This window comes from Falco punctatus (genome assembly GCF_963210335.1).
Source record: "Falco punctatus genome assembly, chromosome: 8".
NCBI lineage: Eukaryota > Metazoa > Chordata > Aves > Falconiformes > Falconidae > Falco > Falco punctatus.
This window is the reverse complement of record NC_137588.1, coordinates 56,423,201-56,446,486: the sequence shown is the minus strand read 5'-3', so window position 1 is coordinate 56,446,486 and position 23,286 is coordinate 56,423,201. Positions and strand designations below refer to the sequence as shown.

At 37.7% G+C, this 23,286-nt stretch overlaps 1 protein-coding gene across 2 annotated transcripts in view; it reads right to left on the bottom strand.

Moving 5' to 3' along the window:
• The window catches only part of CLINT1 (clathrin interactor 1), a 52,630-nt gene that overhangs the window by 25,045 nt on the left and 4,299 nt on the right, over positions 1 to 23,286 (bottom strand). Inside the window, exon 2 of one of the 2 annotated variants that reach the window (XM_080398553.1) lies at positions 3,728 to 3,895. The exons of the other annotated variant lie outside the window; for it this stretch is intronic. The gene's annotated coding sequence lies outside the window, so the exon portion shown is untranslated. The remainder of the gene's footprint in view (positions 1 to 3,727; positions 3,896 to 23,286) is intronic. 2 annotated transcript variants of the gene reach the window in all.

Genomic DNA, 23,286 nt, shown 5'->3' with positions numbered 1-23,286 from the left:
ATTCACACACATGAAGATTAGCATCAAAACTGAGAAACACATGAAAACTTAATAATGACACTAGTGTGTTTCTCACTTAATGAGATACCTCTACAGGGTGGGAAAGAAAACATCTTTAGTGCAGAAGTTACCCTGAGGACACTAGACAACACATTTAAGTTACCTTTAAGAAGGTTTTACTATTCTATTAGTCTTCAAGAATACAGATGAGAAACTAGCGATTACATTACAGCTGGATTCAGTCTAGTAAAAATGGCTTTTGGTCAAATTAAAATCCAAACCAAACCACTAGAGTCAAAGCTGACAGCTTCCCAAACTAGATACTGTTTGCTTACAGGTTTGTACAGTGTACAGTTATTTGCAAGACACTTTGTAACTCAATCATAAGCAGATTTTTGTGTTTTTTTAATAGTAAGCGCTACAAGAGAAACTCAAGAATATCAGTACCAAAAGGTGTTAGTAAAAAATACTTTAAAAAATCCATACAGAAGACTGAAGTAAGGGAGATGAGAGTCACTAGAAAGTCTGTTTCCTAGCTTGAATTTATTTAATTAAGGGAAAACAGCAAAAGAAAAGCTGCAGAGCACTCTGTATTATGATTAAAGCAATGCAAATATAAGGAGCTCAGGCTGTCTCTACAAGAGTTCACAGAAAAATGTAACTTGGAAAAAGGAAGCAATTTTTCCATATCAGTTATATTAAAATAACAAATACGAGATTCGGTAATTTTTTTTTTTTTTTAATGAATCTCTCAAACTGGTAACCTTCAACTGTAAGCTTATCAACCTCCTTTGCATCCCTGAAAGCACCAGATAAATTTCATAACATGATTCTCTTCATATTTTAAGGTGAGCAAGCAGGTCCTAAACATTCATCCAAAATGTTTGCAAACCAGCTCTCTAGTCACAGAGCAATATAGCACACAATAGTAACGAAAACATCAGCCAAAGGAAAACCAGCAGCCTCTGCCTTCCCTACATACCTTGCAGTGTATCTGTAATAGTATGTTTACAACTATTGTATCAGAAGCTTGAAAGTTTACTTAACTGTTAAAAATACATTATACAACTGGTTTCAGAAGCTAAAAAAAAAAAACCCGTAAGATGACTGCGTTCAATACAAGCTATCCCATAAAGTCAAATTGCTTAAACTGTAGGAAAGTTCTAATGGTCTTATAATACAATATGGAAAAGGCATTTGCTGCTTAAAAACCTCCTCTGAACCTGAAAGGACTAGAGGGGGTAGAAATCAAGATGCTTAATAGTCATCCCTCTGTCCACGTAGGAGTTGGCACAAAGCTGCATTCAAGCAATACCCGTCCAATTTTGTTTGGCATAAGGATAGCCAAGATCTTGGAACTGGGAGTTATAAACAGCAGAAACAAGAATGAGATCCCCTCAAGTCTGAAAGGGGACACAGAAGGTAATTGTTATAACAGAATAAAATTCCTGGACTTAATCTTGGATTCTCAGCATGAAAATTCCCGCTGTCAGATTCTGATGTATGATTTTATTCAACTTTGTGTCTAAAGAGAGCATAAGCTACATGACTGAATAAATAATCAGTAAGCTAACAGAACCTATCTACGTAAAAAAAAAAAAAGCATGTAGGATCACAGCAGTAGCTCTGAACAACAGCAATTAAGGTTTTACAAATTCATTTATACCAAATACACCTCAAGCTTCTGTTTCTGACATTTTCTTTACCATACATACACACGTAAGTTAATATCATCTTTATTTCCCATATGCACAGAACGTAAAAAACACCCACAAGCCCAAAGCTACAGGCTCCAGTGCTTTGCAGCTTTCAGCACACTAGTTCCCTTGTCCGAAGCAAGGAAAGGCAGGGATTGAATGGAAAGGTTCTGTTTGTTTTTATAACCCCTCCTTAAGCGCTTGTTTGAGAGACTTGATGGAGGGGGGGTGGGGGTGGAGAGAACATAAAATGAAGCTTTTCCCTCAATTTCTTAGTGCAAATAATTTAAGAATGGAAAAATGTGTGAAAAGATGCAAGCTTACCGTTAAAAAAAAAAAAGCCAGCATTAGGTAAGGAAGAGCTCAGAGCGCATGGCTAAAGCGGCATTAGGGTTGAAAGGGGGAAATGGAAGGAATACAAGGGCAATCAAGGAATGCCAAAAGAAAGAAGGTGCGGTTAAACCCCTGTAAGTACAGAAACATGCTCTATTTCTAAAACCCTCCTGTAGTAAAGTTATTGTTCTTAGCAACTAGAAGAAATCTCTTTTGTAAATGCCAAGATGAGATCTAATGGCAAAAAGCGTTCCAAAGCAAAGTATCTTTAAGCCACATTTAATTCAGCAACAAATGTAAACTTCAAGGAAAAAAAAACCCCAACTGTTGTATAGTTTGGCATCATTCCAGGTCACTTAAAAATAACCATTTCTAAAAAGGTGGAAATACAGTTTTATTCTTCCTTTCCCATGTTTTCTATGGCCCTCATTCCATGCCCTACCCATGATTCCTGTGACCTTTGCAACAAAAAAATAATTTACGTCCAGATGTGAAGGGAAAAAGTGACTAGCTTGATTGCCAAGACTTCCTGTGATTGATATAAATTTAATATCCGAGGACCCTTTCAGACACCAGGGGGGGCTCTCTGATTAGCTTATACTGGGCAGCTTCCAGGGAACCGTGCCGGACTGCATGGACACGCTGCTTTGCAAACAAACGGACACACAACAGTCAAGACTGACAGCAAGCATCTTCCCAGTCAGTGCGTACAACACCCTACCAGCTGCAAGGCTACACGTGGATTTACCCCAAACCGTTAACTGAAACCTTGAACAATGGAATCCTGTGACAAGCACATTTACAGAAACTTCTGATACGGAAAAAGGCATTAAACACAAGTGTTATTTGGAAAGTTACATCCAAAATAACAGCAGAGCAAATAAATGGATTGACATCAACATTACAAACTTTTGCATTCTCTTCGGTTTGTGTCTTGCATTTCTTCTAAGTCTATTAAATCAGATGAGTGTCAACAGATGATTTTTACTCTTTATTGTAGCCCTTAAAAATTATTTCAGTATTGTTTCTTTTAAAACAAAACTTCAGAAAAGCCAAGAGAGGGCACTGTCACTCCTCTGTGAAACAGAAAGAATGGTGGCAGTGAGAAAAACGTTAGCTTTTAATTTCTTGCAAGAGAATCCTCAACTTTAAATGTTCGCACCTACAATTTATAGCAACACTGAACAGGTAGCTCAAGTCCGAAACTAAATTCCTCCAGGTGCATCATATTGCTAGTGAAAAGTCAGTAATAGTTGCAAATATCCAGTCATGTCTGACTGCAGACAATAAGACACAATTCCTCTTAAAAAAGTAGTTTCACATACTTTTTATAAACTTAATAGGTGTACCACAGATTAAATACCCCAAAAACAGTACTTTGCCCACAAATTTGTCTGCATTCTTCAAAGAAAAACCTTTCAAAGAATTTGACCAATTGTAAATAGCTTCAAATTTTGTTCTAAGTTACATTTTGACATTTGTAAATTTGAGAAAATTGTCATCTGGATCCAGGTGCCATATCCCATAGTGTGCTAAAAAACCCCACAAAATAAGCAAGAGAGGGAGAGGAGAGGGAGGTGAGGGGTAAGAGGAGGTATTGCACATATCTCAAATTGTACATTTGAGGCAAAACTAACGTTTAGTTGGTGTTAGGAAGAATAAGCAGACAAGCAAGACAGGACAAGTTCTGTACCTACCCATATAAAACTAAGGGGATCAGAGAGGCTACCAAGGTCCAGCCAAAAAGTTTATCGAGAATCTGCCACTTCAACCTTTACCATTGCAAAAGCGTGAAAACCACTTCAGCTTTCAGGCATAAGAGGATTAAAATCCTCAGGTCTGAGACTGTCTTCTGAGCACTATTCCTTAAAAGACAAAAATGAAAGATAGCTTGTGGATGGCTTGCATGAAAACAAAACCTTACAGACTGAAGGAACACTTCACAGGATGCCATACAAAAAAGGCATGCTTTAAGAGGGGTCCTGTCTTCTTCCCCCTCCCTTATCAGCAGATACTAAATGTAACCCACGACGTGGACAATAAATACACATGAACACTAGTGAGTGATAAATATCTGCAGAAAACCTCTATTTGTGTTTAATTTCAACATACCCTGGTACAAGGCTACAATAGATTTGTTTTGGCTACTCTGCTTGGGCTTCTGAACGTACATAGCAATACATGAATCACACTAGTAATGCTCAGAAGGGCGGTATTAGTGAAGATGAGGTTTACTCTGCTCAGTAACGTATTGGTGCTTTTTCAGTGTTTTTTTCCATAGAATAGCCACAAAATAAATACTTGAGAAAGCTTTCCTCTTCCAGAGTAAGAAAAAAACTTCAGAAAATCACTTTTATGCAGGAAAGTAAAATCACTGGGTTTCCACCCAACATTCTATTAAAAAATTAAATAATCACAACATCACAAATCAAAATGTTTCAGCATGAAGATTTTTTCATTGTTCAGGACCACAAGGTGCTCTCTACAGATTCATATGCTGTAACTGAAGTCAGCTCAATTATCTGTTAGGGGATTATCATCTCCTATAAAGTATTACACAACTATAACTATACTGCTTCTAGTAATAGCTTCTGACTGGTAACATTACAACCAGCTTTTTTGTGCCTGAACTAATTATCCCACATCAATCACTGCTGGTTCTACACTGGGCTAAAACCACACGTAAATCTCTCTATATCATATCCCTTGAACCAGGAACAATTTGGAAACATGGAAGTGGAAACACAAGGCTCTGAACATAGTCAGCAACAGAAATGGAAGGAGCCTATTTGCTAAACTAATCTCTACTCTGAAATTAACCACCTAACTCTTAAAGTTAACCCTCAAACATTTCACAACAATGATTTACATACACTACCAGCAAACCTGCTAAAGAAAAAGGTGCAAGATTTTTTGTCTTTGTTCATTTGATTCAACATTTCTGTTAGAACCTTGGGTGCAGCATATGACACCAGTAAGAGTAAATATTTCGACACCCACCATCTTCCCAAAAGAACACCACAGATATTTCTACTTCACACTCCCCGGCATCTCCTGTATCTTCCAGACTTTTTCCATGGTCAATGGTGTTCTGTTCCCTCATCACCCTAACAGTACATTCAAGTGCATGAAATCACAATTCACAAAGGACGCTTACAGTTCACTGCTAGATTTTGGGAGCAATGTTCTTTTCAAGGAAGTATTCCTAAGATAAACATTCATCAGAAAAGTCGAGTATGATCTCACAAAGTTTCAGATCTTCAAACAACATGTAAACTTTGCATTTCGTATTAATGCTCAAATAGCAGCAGTCTTAAACATGCAGAAACCTTTAGATAGCATATGCATAGGAAACCTACAATAGAGAAAATAAGTGCCATGAGAAAAGAAGGTATTTATACATTAAAGATAATGAAAGAATAATAAATATCTATCCATCCATCCATCCCAAGTGGAACTTACTTTAAAACATATTAAGGAATCAGAAAGCCTAACAGATCTTAGTCGATGTTTCTGCACAAACTTAAAAGCCTTGAATATGCCCTGGGGCAAGAGTCAGACCACTCCATTAAAAGCACCATTAGGATTAGAGTTGCTATTGATGTGGGTGGTGTCACTGAGGAGCCAGTACAATTCTGGACATGAGATCCACAGAAGATTTGTGAAATGCCATGTCTAATCTTGTGAAAACTAAAATAACCAGAAGTCACAGAGAGGGTACATTACAACAGTTTCTTTATAGTGATGATAAGGGTATTGGATTGGACAGGGTAAGCCTAATTAGAAACATTTCTCAAACCTCTGGGAAGCTGCCCACTGTGCTGAGGGACTGAGCAGCAGGAACAAGAAACCTGGTTACACAGTTAAATTTTTTTTTTCAATGTATATTTCAAACCAATTACAATATCATGTATACATGGGAATCCTATGTGCATAATATTATGCCTTTAACTATTACTCCAAGGACATCACTGGATTATGCACCTTCTGTTTTCCTTTTTTTAATTTTACAACTGGGAACACTAAAATACTAAAAGCCGAGATGAGAAACTTTCTACATTTTACCACCATTAACAGTTTCCAATGAGACACCATTCTGCAAATATCTGTTTAAAGACTAAGTGCAGAAGAAAAAAATAAAAAGGCAAGCGTTACACACATATATGTCTATCACACATAAAAGTTTGAACATTAATGCTATTCAAACAAATAGTAACACTAAAGAAATTATATTATTTTTAAAGGAAAAAACTAGTCTGTTAGAGGGGGAAGGGTCTGGATGAACAGAGGACAACAGAAGCTGTTACTATACAGCACTATGTAGCGTGGTACCTACCAAAGTCTTGCAAGAAACAAGTATTTTAACCTTTTGTTATTTAAGGTGCCAAAACAGCCACGACATAATTTTAGCTTTTAAATAACTATGGGTTTAACATTCCTTTCAATAGGCAGTCTCATATACTAATACTTTTATGTCATTCTTTCTGCAATTTTTTTTACCAGCTTTTTTATTTTTATAAAGTATTCTCCACATTTCCTATGACTTTTTCACAGTGAATAAAACAGAGGAAGCTTTAAATTTGGTCCATGACAGATGTTACTGACTCAGAATAAAATCTTGTCACCCCACTTGGTGACATAGCAAAGGAGATTGTTACTGTAACAGTCTCTGATGTCTGCATGGACAAAACCCAGTAAGAATACACTTGCACAGCCCTATGATGTGCTGCTTTGATTTCAGGAAGAATAGATTGCATTGTCCAACCAGGAGGGACCATAAATGGCATATGAAAAATAGTTAAGAAATCATTAAATTACAGCATAAGGGAAGTTTGCCTTAACTCTAACTAAACAAGGAAGAACATGCACAGCTGGTTCGTTTATTCATCTTTCGTATCTCCATCTAAACATCACTATAACTTTTATGGAAAGGCACACAGATTAACAACAAGAGTGCTTTCTCGTATGGATGGTTTGTTACCAGTGTGGTGGTAGCTTCAACATAAACCTCTGAACAAAGGCAGCAGTAACTCGCATCTGGAGGCTGAACTAAAGCTCTGGCTTACAGTTAAAGTGCTGGCTTTGTCTTCCAGCAGCTTGTTTTCTCTGAACAGTTAGGCTGTCTGCTCCCTTTCAGCTGAGAAGCCAGCAGTCTTCCACTGTAAGACCCACTACCTATTGATCATCTGATCCGTGTTGCACGTTTTAGGAATATAATCCAAACACAACAGCAATTTCCCAAAAACCAGTAGAGGGGCTGACAACTTAAGGCAGAACGAATATGTATAATGTAGCTTTGCTTTTAGACATTTGAGACTGCAACCATATTTAAAAAAAAAAAAAAAAAGAAGAACAAACACACACACTATAAAATAATATGAGCAAAGTGAACATTCAACATCTGGAGTAGAGATATAAGGCAGACCCCAGTAACCTTTTCACAATACTAAGACCCTCAAGCATAGACACCCATGCATTTAAGATGAAGCCTTTGGAGGGAGGGAACACACCACCTTATCCCCACCATTCAACTTCTATGAGTCACACATCTGCACTATTTTTAGTATCTAGATTAATAGGTTCCTGTAAAGCAGGAGTGGAAATAGATGGAAAGCTTTCTGAGAATGCTAAAAAGTTATTTTAATATTAAATGATCCATTTTTAAACTGTGTGCAGAAATTAGTTTCAACTAATGAGAGTACACAGTAAATAAAAAAGCTATGCAACTTGTCTGAGCACAGGCTACGCCTCCCCCACTCCCAGGTGTAGGAACCTTGGCATCTATGAAATTGTTAATTAGTTTCTAGAAACATTTTTGCCAATTAAAAAAAACATTTAATACTTATCCATCTGGGCATGAAATACGTTCAACCGAGTATTTGAATTGGTGAGCTAAAAAAGAAATTATCCCGATGCGCACAGCAACACCTCCCAAACCATACCAGCACAGGGGCCAGCACCCCAGGCAAGAAGCAGGGACAGCACCCCAAGCAGAGTTAATACACGACGCCCCTTTGTATATTTCTGTTAGTATTGTTTCCTTTGGGCTCTGAGGGATTAAAGCTGATCACTGGTGCAAACCTGCATTTCAAGAAACTGAAAGGATTTAAGACAAAGTTAAACCAAAAGACGCATTTCAGCACCAGATTTTACCGCCCTGTGTTACTAACTTAGAAAGCTCAATATGCAGACTGGTTCATAGACAGAACAGAAAGATAAGATATTACTCATCCATTATCCCAAATAATATAACAGACATTCAGTGTACCTAAAAAAGTATTCCGAGAGAAAGATGTTAATTGCCTTCAAAATAAAGACGGTGCTGCTCTTCCCCTCAGTGAACCTGTACAATCTCAGCCAGCGTCTCTCTCCTTGCTTGGTGAAGACAAACTAAAAAACATGTAACAGACTTAATGCATTTTCATTTTGCTCCTGTCAGTAATGTCACTTTTGTTATAAAACACGCAGCTTAGATTTAGAGACTTACAGATGAAACATATGGATACCAAATATGAAGCCAGCAGTCCACAATCAACTCAGAAACAGATGGGTACCCATCTGCCAAAATGCCTGGTGAAATACCTCAGGTTACACAGAGGTAACAGCACAACATTAGCTGATGCTTGACCATTTGAAGTTACTTATTTTTAGGCCACTCCTCAGAAGCATTACAAATATGACATCGGTCAGTTTAGTATATGAATACTGGGTATTATTACAGACCTTCTACACAACTTGCAATTATGCTCTTTCTGACCAACAATACCATCTTCATTATGGTACAGTAGGATCTGAAATACATTTTCAGCTTTTCAAGTTAACAGTTTCATAATTTACGTGGCAGATGTGCAAGGCAAACTGCACAGAAAGAGATAAGCCAAGAAAAACATCCTGATGGCCACAAATGAATTACGACTTGTGGGAGGAAGGAACTATAAAGCTATTTCCTGTGCCTTACAACTTCTAATCACAAAAGACTACCAAATAAACAAGATAACCCAAAATCCACCACACACATACTTTCAAAAAGAACAGTGACTTCAAGAACTAAATTGAAGTCTGTTGGAGAACTCAGAAGATCTCCCACTCACAGAAACCACCACTGCACATTGCTGAAGTCTTCCCTTTCAAAGTTTCCCTCTCTCTCAAAGTTACCCAATTGCACTTTGCTATATTCTTAATGTTTCTGTAATTGCTGTGATACAGCTGAAGTAGTTTTTACAGATGTTGGGAACATGAAGCAAGTAATATTATGGTAGTTTCAAAGCCTATTCGTGCAATGAATGAACACTGCCCCCCCCCCCCCCCCCCCCAAGCTGACTTAAGACTGATTTCATCTCTCTTACTACATATTCCCTGCAGTATGTATCAATCTTTCGTATTCTTATATATAACAATCCCTTGTGGTTTATACTAACATGGATGCTTTAAACATCTGAATTTGTCAACAATTGTAGAGTGGCAATATGTGGTGGTAAATAACTTCTCGAACTCACTGAGGATTTTGCCATCAGTTGTGGGTTTGTGCCACCTCTGTATAAAGTACTTCATCTAAAGCCCAGGCCTATTTCTTTATTTCCCCGTTCTTTATGAGATCATCTTTTTGCTCCAAACACCCACCCTAACATTCTGCAGTTAGCATCCTCTGTTCTTCAATGGATAGACTACCTTCACTTCAAATATATACTTCTGCAGTTCCAATTTAAAGGCTTAGTAAGTCCTGTCAATTCACTTACTATACTTCATTCAACCTTCTTTAAAAAGGTGACTTGCCAAAAATAAATGCTATACTCCAGCAAATAGGGTGAATTTAAATACTTCCTTTTAACTTACAATGTAAGAACACCACAACAGTATTTCCATTGTTTTTCAGTATTAGTTTTCAGGTCACATTTTTTAGTTGAAATTACAGTACAATTAAACCTAATGCATTCTTGTGACAAATCCGATTAAGATTAAGCATGAAAACGGATTTCACAAACAAGTGGGGAAAAAAGCTGCCTTTCAGGCAACATTTGACACTTTGGTGGGATAGTTACACGCTAAAACAGCAACTCTGGTTTTGATTCAGACAGAAAGGCGACACCGTTACTGCCCTTTGCAAGTTTTCAGTCTCCTTGCACTCATGTAAGTATACATCTGGCATATCAGATTGAAGTCACTGCTTCATAGCTCCTATTCCTGTGGATTTAATTACTTTCAAAGTTCAATATGCTATGTTGAAACAATAGCAGCCATATAGTCAAAAAAGAAGTGGAATTACAGAACTTGGATAACCTTTTGTGACTGCAGAACTAAAGAGATTTCCGTATGTATGTTGTAATCACATGACTAAATTTATTTTTTGCTCAGTTCTCACTTACTCTGCTCCCTACACTTCAGGTTTTTTTCTTCTGTAACAAACAAGCTACAACAATTTTTAAAATATTTTTTAGACTTCACATTTCTTTACAGAATTCAGTCAGATTGCACTTCCTCCTTCAAGACTCAGCAAGAGCCACTAACATATCTTCCATCAAGAGCTGTATCATTAATTTTTTGATATTTGTAGTCCAGTCAGGTTAACATTACTTATGCTGAAAACAAACGTTTAACGAAGCCGGACAAAGAACAAGAGAAATCTAATTAAAAATACACTTTCTGTAGAGCACTTTTTATATGAATAATATACCAGCACAAAAAAGTCAATCCCAATAAACACTGTTAGACTATAGCACACAACCAAACTTTACACTGCTGTGGGAGAGACTGAAACATTCTTCAGTATAACTTACACCCTCCGATCAACTGCGTGTCTTTGTACTTTACTACATTCATAAAACGTCAAGACTAACTTTCCCCTGAAAACATAATGCTCCTTTCAGGTGTTCATAATGTCTTGCACAGGCCACCTTCCGAGTAAGGTATCAAGTGTTACCTGCTTCTTTATATGCACACAGTATTAAGATACCGTATTCAAGCTCACAGCTCAAGTATTTTATGTGTTTACAGAAACCTTCAACAGATAAAGAGACTCAAGTACTCCCAGTCAGTGAGCTTTGAGGATCGGGGCACAATATTTTAAATGTTGAGAGAAGCATCTACAAGAAGAATGAAGAGTCATCCTGCTTTCAAAACAATAAATACAAGGGGTAAAAGTTTTCAGAGGACAAGCAAGTTGTAGTTAGGCTCAACATGAGACAGCAATCAGCTTTGAAGCTGTGTAACTTCAACCCACTTGTGCATCTCAGACTTCGTATTTTTGACCATAAACATTTTTGAGACCCCCTGGATGGAAGCAGAAAATAGGGAGAGGAAAGAAAAAAAGCCCCAAACCACCAAAAAAACAACCTCACAGTAAAAGGAATACTCTTCACAATAGTTACAACACTCCAAACCCTCCAGAATGTTGCATAATGGCCTCTGTACTTAAGACTCTCTCCTACTCCCAAACCAAACCTTAGTTTTCAGAGCATCAAAAGAGCTGTGTCATTAGTGCTTTAGCATGATCCCCAAAAGGCATTACTCCTTTGATAAGTCCCCCTCACTTCTAAAGCTTCTGCAATTCTGTGCTCTTTGTAACTATTCACTCACTATTTATGTGAAATGCATTTACCAAAAAGTTCATACCAGGGTTTTCTGACACCATGAAGAGCATGTACCAGTTGTGAGTTTACAGTAATGCAACAACTAGTCAAGGAAGCCTCCTGATGCTATATATGCTTGAAGTGTATTAGCTGAAGAGTTACAGATAAGAGATGTTACTCTGGAAAGCTGGAACACTGCCTGGTAGTTGCTATACCTATGAATGGTGTATTCAGTGTCACAAATCACACTATATTCTAAATAATCCAGACTTTCCTTAATCAAGTAATTGTTTCAAATATTTGTCAACTGACAAGGTATTTGGTGTAGACTGAAGGCGGCACGTGCAGTAATACGGAGTTTAATATTGCCAAAAAACACCTCCCCCCAACATTAATGGACTGCACTTAATGATCCTTGTAGTTTCAGCTATCCCTTCACTGCAAGCCGAGCACCATTAAAACATTGCCCTAATTCCACAGTTATTACAAATTAAGCATTACTCTAAACACATGCTAGCTGTTCCACTAGGGAGGGCTGATTAAAGTTTAAACAATGCAGGCGCTGAAGCTTTTAACACACAAACTGATCATTCTCTGCTACTGTATAATCACTTTGGCACTGTGACATCCCATGCACCCCTGTACTTTGCAGTATCAATCTTCTGCAATTCTTTTGAGAGAAATAAACCCGAGTAAGGTTAACTCCCCAACAGGAGCACCCGTCACATGCTCTTTGACCAGATCCACAGGCATGGTACAGGTATGGTTACCAGATCTGTCTGGAGTCCCTCTCTGAAAGCACAACCCCTGTTTACTCCAGCCTGTCCAAGGGCTCCAGCTCCTGCCAGCTCCTCTCCTTGCTCCTTCAGGCTCAAGGCAACCAGACTCAGACAAAAGGATCCCAACAGCATGTAAACCATACATGTCAAACGCCCAATTTTTACACCACCAGTTGTCCTCTATCCCCAACACCCAGCCTAGCTTCGAAGGGCTTGCAGCTTCCTTCTACCTTCAACTACATAGCTATGGCTCTGTACAGCTTCACATTTCATCTGTGAGGTAGCAAAGTGTTAACATACTAACTCAAAAAGCCTGAGATGAGCATCTCATCAGCAACAGAATCTAGAAGAATGGTACAAGTAGCAGGTAGAGCAACTAATCAAGAAAACTTTCAACTCTTGTTTTAATACACCCTTGTGTCCTGGAAAATGTCTTAGGACTGAGGCAGAAGCTGCACTGCACTTTTCAGAGTAGGAGAAAGAGGAAGCAATAGTTTACACAAATTTATCAAATTACATGTTCATAATCAGTGGTTTTCCTTCATTTATCCAAGTGTCTTTCAGTGGAACTGCTATGCAGGAGGTATTCAGTAGGAGAGGCGGCCATTTGAGACTACTATCTTCATCTTTGTTTTTTTAAAGTGAACTGCGTTATCATTTGCTGATCTTACTTCTAGACACACTGGAATTAATTCTATAGTTGCTGTTGTTTGCAAAAAACCCCAAACATTCAGATTTCAGGCCTTTTATTTCCTGAAAAGAATTAATACAAAATCAGAACATGAATACTGATGTCACTACAGAAAAGCTCGCCAGCTTCTCTTATCAAAATTGGTTCCTTACCGTTTGCTTGCTTATTATTTGAAGCCAAAAGCAAGAACTATTCCCCTATTCCATGCAGTGCTACAATACCTGCTACACTCAGTAGCTGTAACGCACCTGCAGTGTTTCCTTTCATACACAATACTGAAATTCCATCCAGAAAAGACCATTACATCTGTCAGACTTAAGGAAGATGCTGTCTATAAGTAAGACTGCACAGAGTATATCTGGATGCAAGAACCTTATTTCTTGATTTTACTACACACGGCCCTTGAAACTTGTCTTCAGTGCCTCCAAGGGTATCTCCTTTTTCCTAGGAAGGAAGCTATCAAACTAAGCCTTTACTTGCATCACCTTGCTAACAAGAACAAGAAATTCAACATCTTATAAATAGAAGTACAATTAAGACTTTGCAGTCTCCCAGTGAGTACTTTGTACTTCTTTAGCACAAATAGGACTGTGCAAAGGTAAACCTGTTTGGTATTGTCATCTCCGACAGTGTCAAAAGATGTCTATTGTATCATATAAAAAAGGCAACTACGCAGTAGTAACTCCACAGAAAAAGCTATGAGTACCCAACAGTTTAAAGCTAGGGGCAGAGAATTCAGGGGGAGTTCCTGCTATACCTTCCCCTTTTGCTAGTGCTCCTTCAGCATTCAGTGGCCCTAAAGGCGCTCTCCAACCTTGGTTCCAATTTGTTTTGAACTATGGTGTATGCCTTTCACAAGTTGTTCTTCAAACTTGCTCACCTGTCTTGTTTTTGTTTTCACATGAGAATGACCAGCAACTCTGAACTTTACATGTTCTTCAAATGGACACTTCAGCTTTCTGAAACATGTTTCCGCTTTGATTTATTTCCTTAACCCTCCTCTTTACCAATGATGTTTGTTTCATCACCATCTTCGAGAAGCAATAAGTATCATTATGGGCCACCAATATAGTATTTTTGTTATCTCCACATCACCTCTCTTGCTCACAAAAAGGCTTCTAATCCAAGTACTTTTAAGTTCACTATTACAGAGAGGCACTGAAAGCAGTATCCTGAACCAGAATCAATGCATGGCTCAGAATCAAGTCAAGGCTTACCACTTTTTTTTCACTAGCTCTTTGGTGAACCAATCACTCATCATCCAAATTTGTACTGTTCTCAGTATAATACGCTGATGCAATGTGTATCTAACCTACATAGGATACATGAAATCACCCACCGTTATCACATTTCCTGCCCACATCACCTCTCTGCCACCCACATGGGGTGGGAGGATATCAAGCAATACAGTCCTCTTCCTGTTCTTGTTCTGCCCTCATGCCTTTAGTCCTGAATTTTCAGCTCATTGGGACTGACTGGTTGACACAGTTTGCTTGTTAATTTGGTCTGAAAAAGTTTTCTTCAGTGTATTGCTCATCTTCAGTCGTGCCCGTGTTATTTTGTGCTTGGCCTATAACAGAGTCCTGCTAACCACACTGTTTTAAAATGGGACACTGACAGAACAGATTTATTCAAAATCTTCTGAAAAAAATATTCCAGGTTCCACCTTATTCTTCAGTCTTTTAAAATCTGTCTTACACCAAGACAGATACCCTTTGTAACAGATGTACACCTCATACAATAGACCCACAAGAACTATTTTACCCTTCACAAACTGAAGGCTTTCCTCCCTTTAGTTTTCATCTGATCAAGCTAATTTAGTATAATCATAACAAAGTTATGCTGACAACCAGTTCTGACAATCAGCCATTTCCCCACTATTTCTTTCTCTAACACCTTATTACATGGGATAAGCACTCCATATATAATCAAAAGCACATCAACATAGTTTAACTGATACAAGAATTATAGATAAGGCTCATGGCACATGAAACAATAACAAAATACTATAGGAGGGCTGCACAATGCACATTGTGTCACTTATGGTATTTCTGCCGGCAGAAATAGTAAAGTGTTTTTTTCCCCACCAAAACTGACTGGTTTGAAACTGAAATACAGGGCCATCATACCTTCTCAGTCCACTTTCATTTGATATATTCTAGCTGATCTTCATTTTAGTATTCTGTAAAGAGTCTTGCAGTTCCAGAGAGTCGAGTCAGAGCCAGAGAACAGCTGAGGCTGGGTAATCCCAGCCCACCCACTCTGCTCAAGCAGGCTCAGTAGGAGCAGGTTGCCTAGGACCACGTGTAGACAGGTTCTGAATATCACCAGGGATGGAGCCCCCGCAGCAGTTCCGAGCAACCTGTCTGACTACCTTCACAGTAATAAAAAAAGCGTTTTCTTCTGTCCAGATGTGATTTGATGTGTTTTAATCTGTGCCCATTACCTCTTGTCCTGTCAAGCTTTATTACTATTTACTGTGTCTTCTAGGACTATTACTGGGATACGATGCTTTAGTCTTTTTTTTGCTATAAAAAAAAATATCTTTGATTTCAAGCGCTTCTTTATAAAGACAAAATTTAAGTTTCTTACTAAACCATGCCAGAAAAATTACTAAAAGGAAAAAGAAAAAAGCGCATGAGAAAAGCAAACATCACTGTTCCAAGACACACTGGGGAAAAAAAAACACTTACACATAGAATTTAAGTCAAACGCAGTTCCAAGGAATAGCACAATTACTTAGTTTTTAGCTTATTATACTGCAGCCAGTAAGTTAACCAAAAAAAAAATGCATCTCACCACAGCAAAGGAGAACAAAAGGATGGAGAGATGCTCTGCTCTGAACTGCCCAAAATGGTCCTAAAGCACTCAGGGTCTTGACATCCCTGCCAGCCACTCAGTGCTAGGTGGTCAGGGAGGATGGCACTAACTTCTCAAAAAATATATGTAAGCTTGACTGACAAAAAGTTAGCTTTCCTTTGTATTAGTTACGTATTTCCAGTGCCTATGATGTATAATGCATTAAAAAAATATATAATCTTTTCCTACTTCAGATTGTTTATTCTTTAATAAACCTTAATTACTATGTTTCTTTCCTGGTACAAGGTATCCAAGAATAAAAAGCATCCACCATAATCCTAAACAGACTATATTTGAATAACAAAAGAAAACAGGTATTACACCATTTTCTATGAAGGCAGGTCATAACCTAGAAATCCTTCTACTACTGTATTAAGCAGTTGGACAAATTAACTTTGGCTAGTAGTTAATGGCAGAGTTCACAGCAGACTGTCCAAAAATGGGCATAAGCAGTAAGAATACACCATTCAGAACAAGTATTATGATTTCAATGTTATAGTAACATTCATTATTTCATTAAAATTTTCAGATTGGTATCTCACATTAAATAAAAAAGGTATCTTGGTAAACTAAAACCCCACAAGTTCATAAACATGGATTTTCACTCAAAGCAAGCGTTCTTTTGCAGAATGAGTCTGGCAAATTACTTACAAATTAACTTTCAAAATGCCAAGCCATATTTGTGAAGGACAACAATGTTTCCTCTCCTTTCATAGGTATCATTTGTTAAACTGGTTCCTCCAGGAGATCAAGTAACTCTTACCTCCTAAAAAGGTAACAAGAGAGGTTTCATTTGCCTTGAAGCCCCAGTTTCTAGTTCTGGTCCACAAATAGATGATAATTTCAAATTACACTATGTATTTACAACAAACAATTTCACTATGGTTCAATACAGGAACTATTTATTTATTTACTCACTAATGGTTAAGATTACTGGATTTTTATGATCTAATGCCTGCAGCCACAGAAGTTACAGTTACCATGTAATTAACAAAAAACCGACACTGGAAGTTCAATGGTTAAGAAACTTCACTTTCTAATTAGAAGTCTATTAGCACTAAATTTTCAAGCTGTCTCAAATGCAATCATCTGTTTGGTGGCAAGGAGAGATAAGCCACTGTGATAGAAGTTAACTCATTTAGACAAACACATCTGAACAGAGGGCTTTTTTTCCCCACCTCTCTTTGCATGATCATATGGAAGAATAGTTAAAATAATTAAGTAATCATCAAAACAAAGAATAATTAGAAGTGACAGTAATCATTAAGGTATTGGCTCTATTTGCAGATGTAAGATATCAAGAATGTAATCTGTTTTTCAGAAGATACATCCACTCACTGCAACTCCAGTAAAATTATTTAATGTTATCAAAAGCCTTTTTCTTCTCTTTACATTCAAAATGGCCTTAGAAAAATGTTCAACTGAGTAATCTCATAGAATACAAAACACACACCTCCCAAGAATCATTGGGATGTATTTGTTTACTAAATATAAAGTTATGTCTTGAGAGGAAACATTGAACAGTCTCATTAGAATGCTTCTAAACAGCTTGACAGGACAGGGAGAGCAACCAACAAGAAAAACATTTAGTATTACCACTCAGTATGGAGCAGAGGAAAAAAAATATGTATTCCCTAACTCCCAATAGGTCTCATTATTATTACAACAGATTAAAAAAAATGCAGGTCAGTCTCATTAAACAAGTTGAACATACACTAATATTTCTAATTGTATCCCAAATGAACCAGTTAATATCTATTAAGCATGCAGTCAATACGTAACTGGTTAGGATAGGACACACTATTCGGATGAGAGAAAGGAAGAATACAACAGCTTTGAGGTAGTTTCCTTAAAATACATAAATACACACTAATAATACTTATTTTGTCACATTAATTTTTAGTGGCAAACCAAACGTTCAGAAAAATTTAATCTAATTAATTACAGTCTACACAGAATACCATTCCCATCACTTTGTGATAACTGAAATATATACCACCAGTATTCCTAATATAATTAGCTGCACTTTTAAATTTAATTGAAAGCATCTCATATGAAGATCTGCTGGATCCTGAGATCACTTCCAGCCTGAATCATTCAAAGCAGCACCATACAAGGAACACAACTACATTTCAATTTATATTCTTTATCCCAAATTTGGGCCCTGAGCGTGGAACCAGAAATAGATGCATATCCCCCATCACAACATGATACAAACACAGAAAGGTTAGCTCAGGAGCTCAAAGTAGTGATAAACAATATAGAAGAGCAATCTTAAATTTAAACTTAGAACATTAAACTGTTAACTTTTAGAGCAGTTTAGCAGCTAACAATCCACTAAGTGCAGTTTTAAATAATAAAGTTATGATAAAACGTATCATCATCGAACAAGAGTGTCAGGCTATCCTCCCGTCCTTTCCCCTATCAACAGAAGTGCCTGTGGTGCCACAAGCAGCTGCTCATGCAGCACACTGCTAAACCAGTTATAAACCATAAAAACGGGGTTTTTCTCAGCTTTTTCAGCAACATAGCACAAGCAAATACTGAACTACACAACAGCAGCATAAGGAAGGCAAAGACAGTGAATGGCCAGGTATAAAAGCAGGACATTCTCTTTTAGTGATGGAAGAATAATCTTAGAGCTTCTCAACCTGCTTGCGAAACCACATGCTAAGGGTGTACTTCAATCAATAAACCTGTACTTCGCCCTCCTTTGCCCCCAGTCACTTATTCTTACCCAAATACCATGCCTGCCTTTATGCCAGTACAAATATTTGTGTGACCATGGAGTTAACTGCACCAGGGAACTGATCCAGTAGAGAATTAAACTGGCAAAAACAACTGGTTAGTCAGAAAGACATTCTCTCATCAAGTAGAAAGTATGCTAGTGCCAGCCAAAGTGAGAGAGAAGAGCATGCAGTCTGCGGCAGATGGAAGGCTGCGAAACCTCTTTTACCATCAGCCCACGCTTACAGTGACTGTGAAACTACAACCTAAGATTTCATGGCTTAGGCTATGTTTTCATATTTGTGATAGTGCTGATGGCATTTGAGACTTCAGGGCAACTTCAAGGCAAGACTGCCACGTGTCGCTGTGTCCTCCACTTACACCAGCTTTAACGGTCCCTTCTCTCCCTTTCCTTCCCATCTCAACACTGCTTCTGCAGATGTACAACACAAACACTTGTGCATTTGTATGGCAAACCAATCTAGGGAACTAATCTAACTTCAAAACAAATAACCTACAAAGTCCTCTTGGGAGGAAGAAACAATGGAAGAGAGAATGCTTCCAACTAGATCTGTTCCTCTATCCAGTTCACTACACAGCAACCCAAACCACCATACCTACACAGCACACAATACAATAAATAATGAATACTTTTTCTAACATGGTTATTGAAAAAATACTCTGAGAACCACAGTCTACACAGCTTTCTGGAAAGAAGCAAACTACCAACTTGTAACAATTTCCATGACCTTATCTTAAAAGACACTTGTACCTTAAAAAAAAAGTGCACTCCAGTTAGAATCAGACCTTATTTTTCAGTAAGGCAGAACAGAGGGATCGTTTTGTCATGAAAGAGTTATGCTCTCCTATACAACTGTTCTTTTCTAAAGAGACTACCAAGCACCCTGAAAAGAAAGTTTTAGCTATACTGCAGCCGTTTATTCCTAATGGAACATGTAAAATGAAAGACAACAGCAGCTGTCAATCCTTGTCTATAACTGGGCCCATACTTGACCAATTTCAGTAAGATCCAGCACACTATAAGGAGCTGGGAAAAAAATCAACCACAAAACTGAGTACTTTATTCACTTGGTACGTTGGCTACTAATTTAGTTCTTCATTTTCTTGCCCTTAGTTTTGCCTTATGAATAAAAAAAAAATTGAGATAAGCATTTAAACAGATACTGTACAACTTGTTTTAGTAATAAAGCACTTAAAGGGAACAGCTCTCCCACCTTTTCCAAAACCAAGGAGTCTCAATCTCCTGCCCTCCTTTTTTAAATACTGTCTTAGGATTAATTTGGAACATGCAGTGGTAACTTGGAAGTTGAAGTTTCACATCAAGCACATGCCAGCAAAGTATTTGAAACATACTTGAAGCAACAGGTCACGTTTTGCATGTTGGAGATGAGTTTCCCAGCTTCAGATGGCATTTCTTATATTATGACTTGTGGACAAGCTATATTCCAAACTTCAGAACAAACCAATGAGAAAAATTCCAGAAGTTCCAAACTGAAGCATGTTACTCTTAAGATCATCATATATTGGGTTCTAAACCTACCATCCTACAAGACAATGCTTTACTCATTCTCTAACATCTCATTTCTTTTTACAAAAGCTTATCATTTTCACATAAATCCAGAAATTAATTTAAAACCTGAAATTGAGAGGCAAATATGAGATGCAAGAATCAGATTGCAATTTCAAGATTGCATTTTAGAACCACTGCAATGCAGATTTGCATCTTGAAATAGGCAAGCCTGAGGAGAGAAAGCAATAGTGTATTCCACATTTGCACAATGCTTTGGAAGTAATTATACCTTGTATATGAAATAATCATGCAAATCAGCTACTATTTTATAATACACTAGCTGGCAACATGACCAAGAGGAATTAGCATGAACTGAGTTAAGCACCTTGATCTTTTTGACCACAGTGGCACACAGTGATGTAGGTAAGGCTCTTATCTTTGACCAGCTTCATTTACTTCCCTTTCTACTTACAAGCAGAAGCCTAGTCTTATTTCTGGCAAGGTGAGGCGAAGCTATGTTTTAAAATACTTCAAGGACATAGCTGTTGTCACACATACACATCATTTAGATTCCCTGAAAATACATAAGGTCAACACCTTAGCTAGTCTTATACTATGTAACACAAACTATTGTTAGCTTCCATAGGGTGTAAAAAGGCAATAAGACATTTGGAAAAGCAGTAACGAAACAACACTTCAAGGACTGTGTTGATCGAACTTGCACGTTTGGTCACAACTACCTTATTCTAACTATTAGTATATACTTCAGCTTGTAACGTTTGCCTTCTTTGGATTACTCCACCAGCTGAATATTCAAACAGGAGAGAAGAGAGCATAATGCTTTCAAAGATGCTTATCACCAATACTAGATTATATGGCCCAAAGACTATTGCTATTTCTAACCCTTATTAAGAACAGCAACTTTTTGGAGGCTTTTTTAAAGAAAGGAAGAAGGCCCTAAGAAATAAGTGCTGTGACAAGTGCTTGGCAGACACCACCACACACTGCTGCTGAGCCAAATATTTTCAAATACAGTCTTCCTTTGCAAAGACTATTTCTTCTCTCTCTCTGGTAACCAGGCAGAGGACAAGTCCTTACAGGGCTGGAGATAATAATCATTACCTTGCTTGTAATAATGATACAAAATGCTGTTCTTAAAGCAGTTATCAGCAGGACATCTCTTAAGCAGCAATAGGAGGATAACTCATGCAGTGAGGGTTAACTGTCCCTTACATAAAATGATGGAAGTATTCACTGCTCTGAAGATCTTGCTTATGCAAACTAAAATAAATCTTAAATATAAAGAAAACTAAATGATCCTGGAACTGAAGCAAGGGAGTTTATGGGAAGGTCAGATAGCAATGGACTTGTTAGACAGTTATTTACCCTTTCATTGGATATATCATATGATGGATCATTTACCATAATACCTGCTATTATTAAACCAGCAAACAGCACTTCATTACAGAAGAGCTCAATAGTCTGGGTGGACAAATCCATGAACCATAAGAAAATCGCCTGTAAACAAGAACGATTACAGGCACACGAAAAAAGAAAGAAATTAGTTAGGCAAGAGGATTTAAACTCCCAGCTAAGCATACACAGGATCCTGCTTATATGTTAGTCAAACATGGGCATACTACAGGCAATAAGCAACTGAAAGTGAACTGTAAGCCACATAATTGTAGGGTAAATTACTGGTATGCATTTACTGTATTAATAAGCATAATGCAGACATAGCATGAGCTAGCACACAACATCATGAGACTGAAAGTAGGCAAATCCAGAGTTTTAACTGTTATAAACTCACTGTGACTCGGGTTTACTCGACACAATTATCTTTTTAGTTTTCCTCATCCATGAGGTGAGGGTAGTCCAGAAACCTCTACTCATCAGCTGAAGGTCTAATTTACATGCCATGCTTCAGGCTACTAACAGCTAGGAATTGCAATGACAATCAAAGCTGTAATTCAGTCTATTTTACCAATAATTTACCCTTCTCCTTACAGCTTTTACAATTAGAAGTACTCAAGAAAACATGGTTTATTAACTAAGAGAACTTCTCCCTTATCTAGTCACATTGGAGCAGATAACAGCAGCTCCTTTAATCCTTTAAAATGAATTTTCCACTAACATTAAAAATCCTTCCTCCTTGCAGAGATGTAACATCAGAACAAATAAGAGGGGACTCTACTGCTTAACTCTACAAATAAATTCTCAAGGATTACAAATGCTTCCAACATTTAGTATCCATACGAGCATTACAATCGGTTCTAAACAAGATAATTTGCTCTCCGTTTAAAAACAGCTTAAAATATTACACACTTGGGCAATTAATCAAGCTTGCAAAACATATGAAAACATAGCTCTGTAACACTTCGACTCTACAACATGAGGGAGTGCAAATACATTCCTGCTCGGTCACTAGAAAGGTGTGGCTAAGCACAGTACTAGCAAAGAAGTAACGACTCAACTAGGTGGACAAACAACTGAACTGAAAGCAGCATGGAAAAAACAGGAGGGTGGTGCTCTCATGTTCCTAATCCTGGCAAGAAAGACACAGGCCCTCTCCTTTTTAAGTATACATCCAAGAAGCTCAAAAATTCAGTGACAATTCTCACCCAACTTCAGTAATTCAGATGAACATCTGGAATATATTGTCCTTACTACACACAGATCTGACACCACCAAATTCTTAATTAGACTGTTTCTTACTCTTTGACATGTGGAAGGTACTTAAAAGGAGCTCTCCTGATGCATGTAGAAGATCACAAAAGCTAAGAATGGTAATGAAATTCTAAAGAAAGTGGCCATAAAGTCTCATCACATCGTGAAACATGCAGTGATCTCATCTCAATGGGCCCAAAAGTCTTCCATCCTGCTTACTGCACGTCCTACATGTCTGTGACAAACCAGTTAGCAAAAACATTAAGTTACAATGACATATTAAGAGAGGTATTACTGCTATGAGAAGTCCAACTAGCCTTGCTAACTATATATTTAGCAATCTGTGCTAAACCTTGTGCTAGGTTAACGACATAGAGCAACATGTCAGGAAAATAATCAGCAGATTTTGCTTCAAGAAAAAAGAATTCAACAAAAC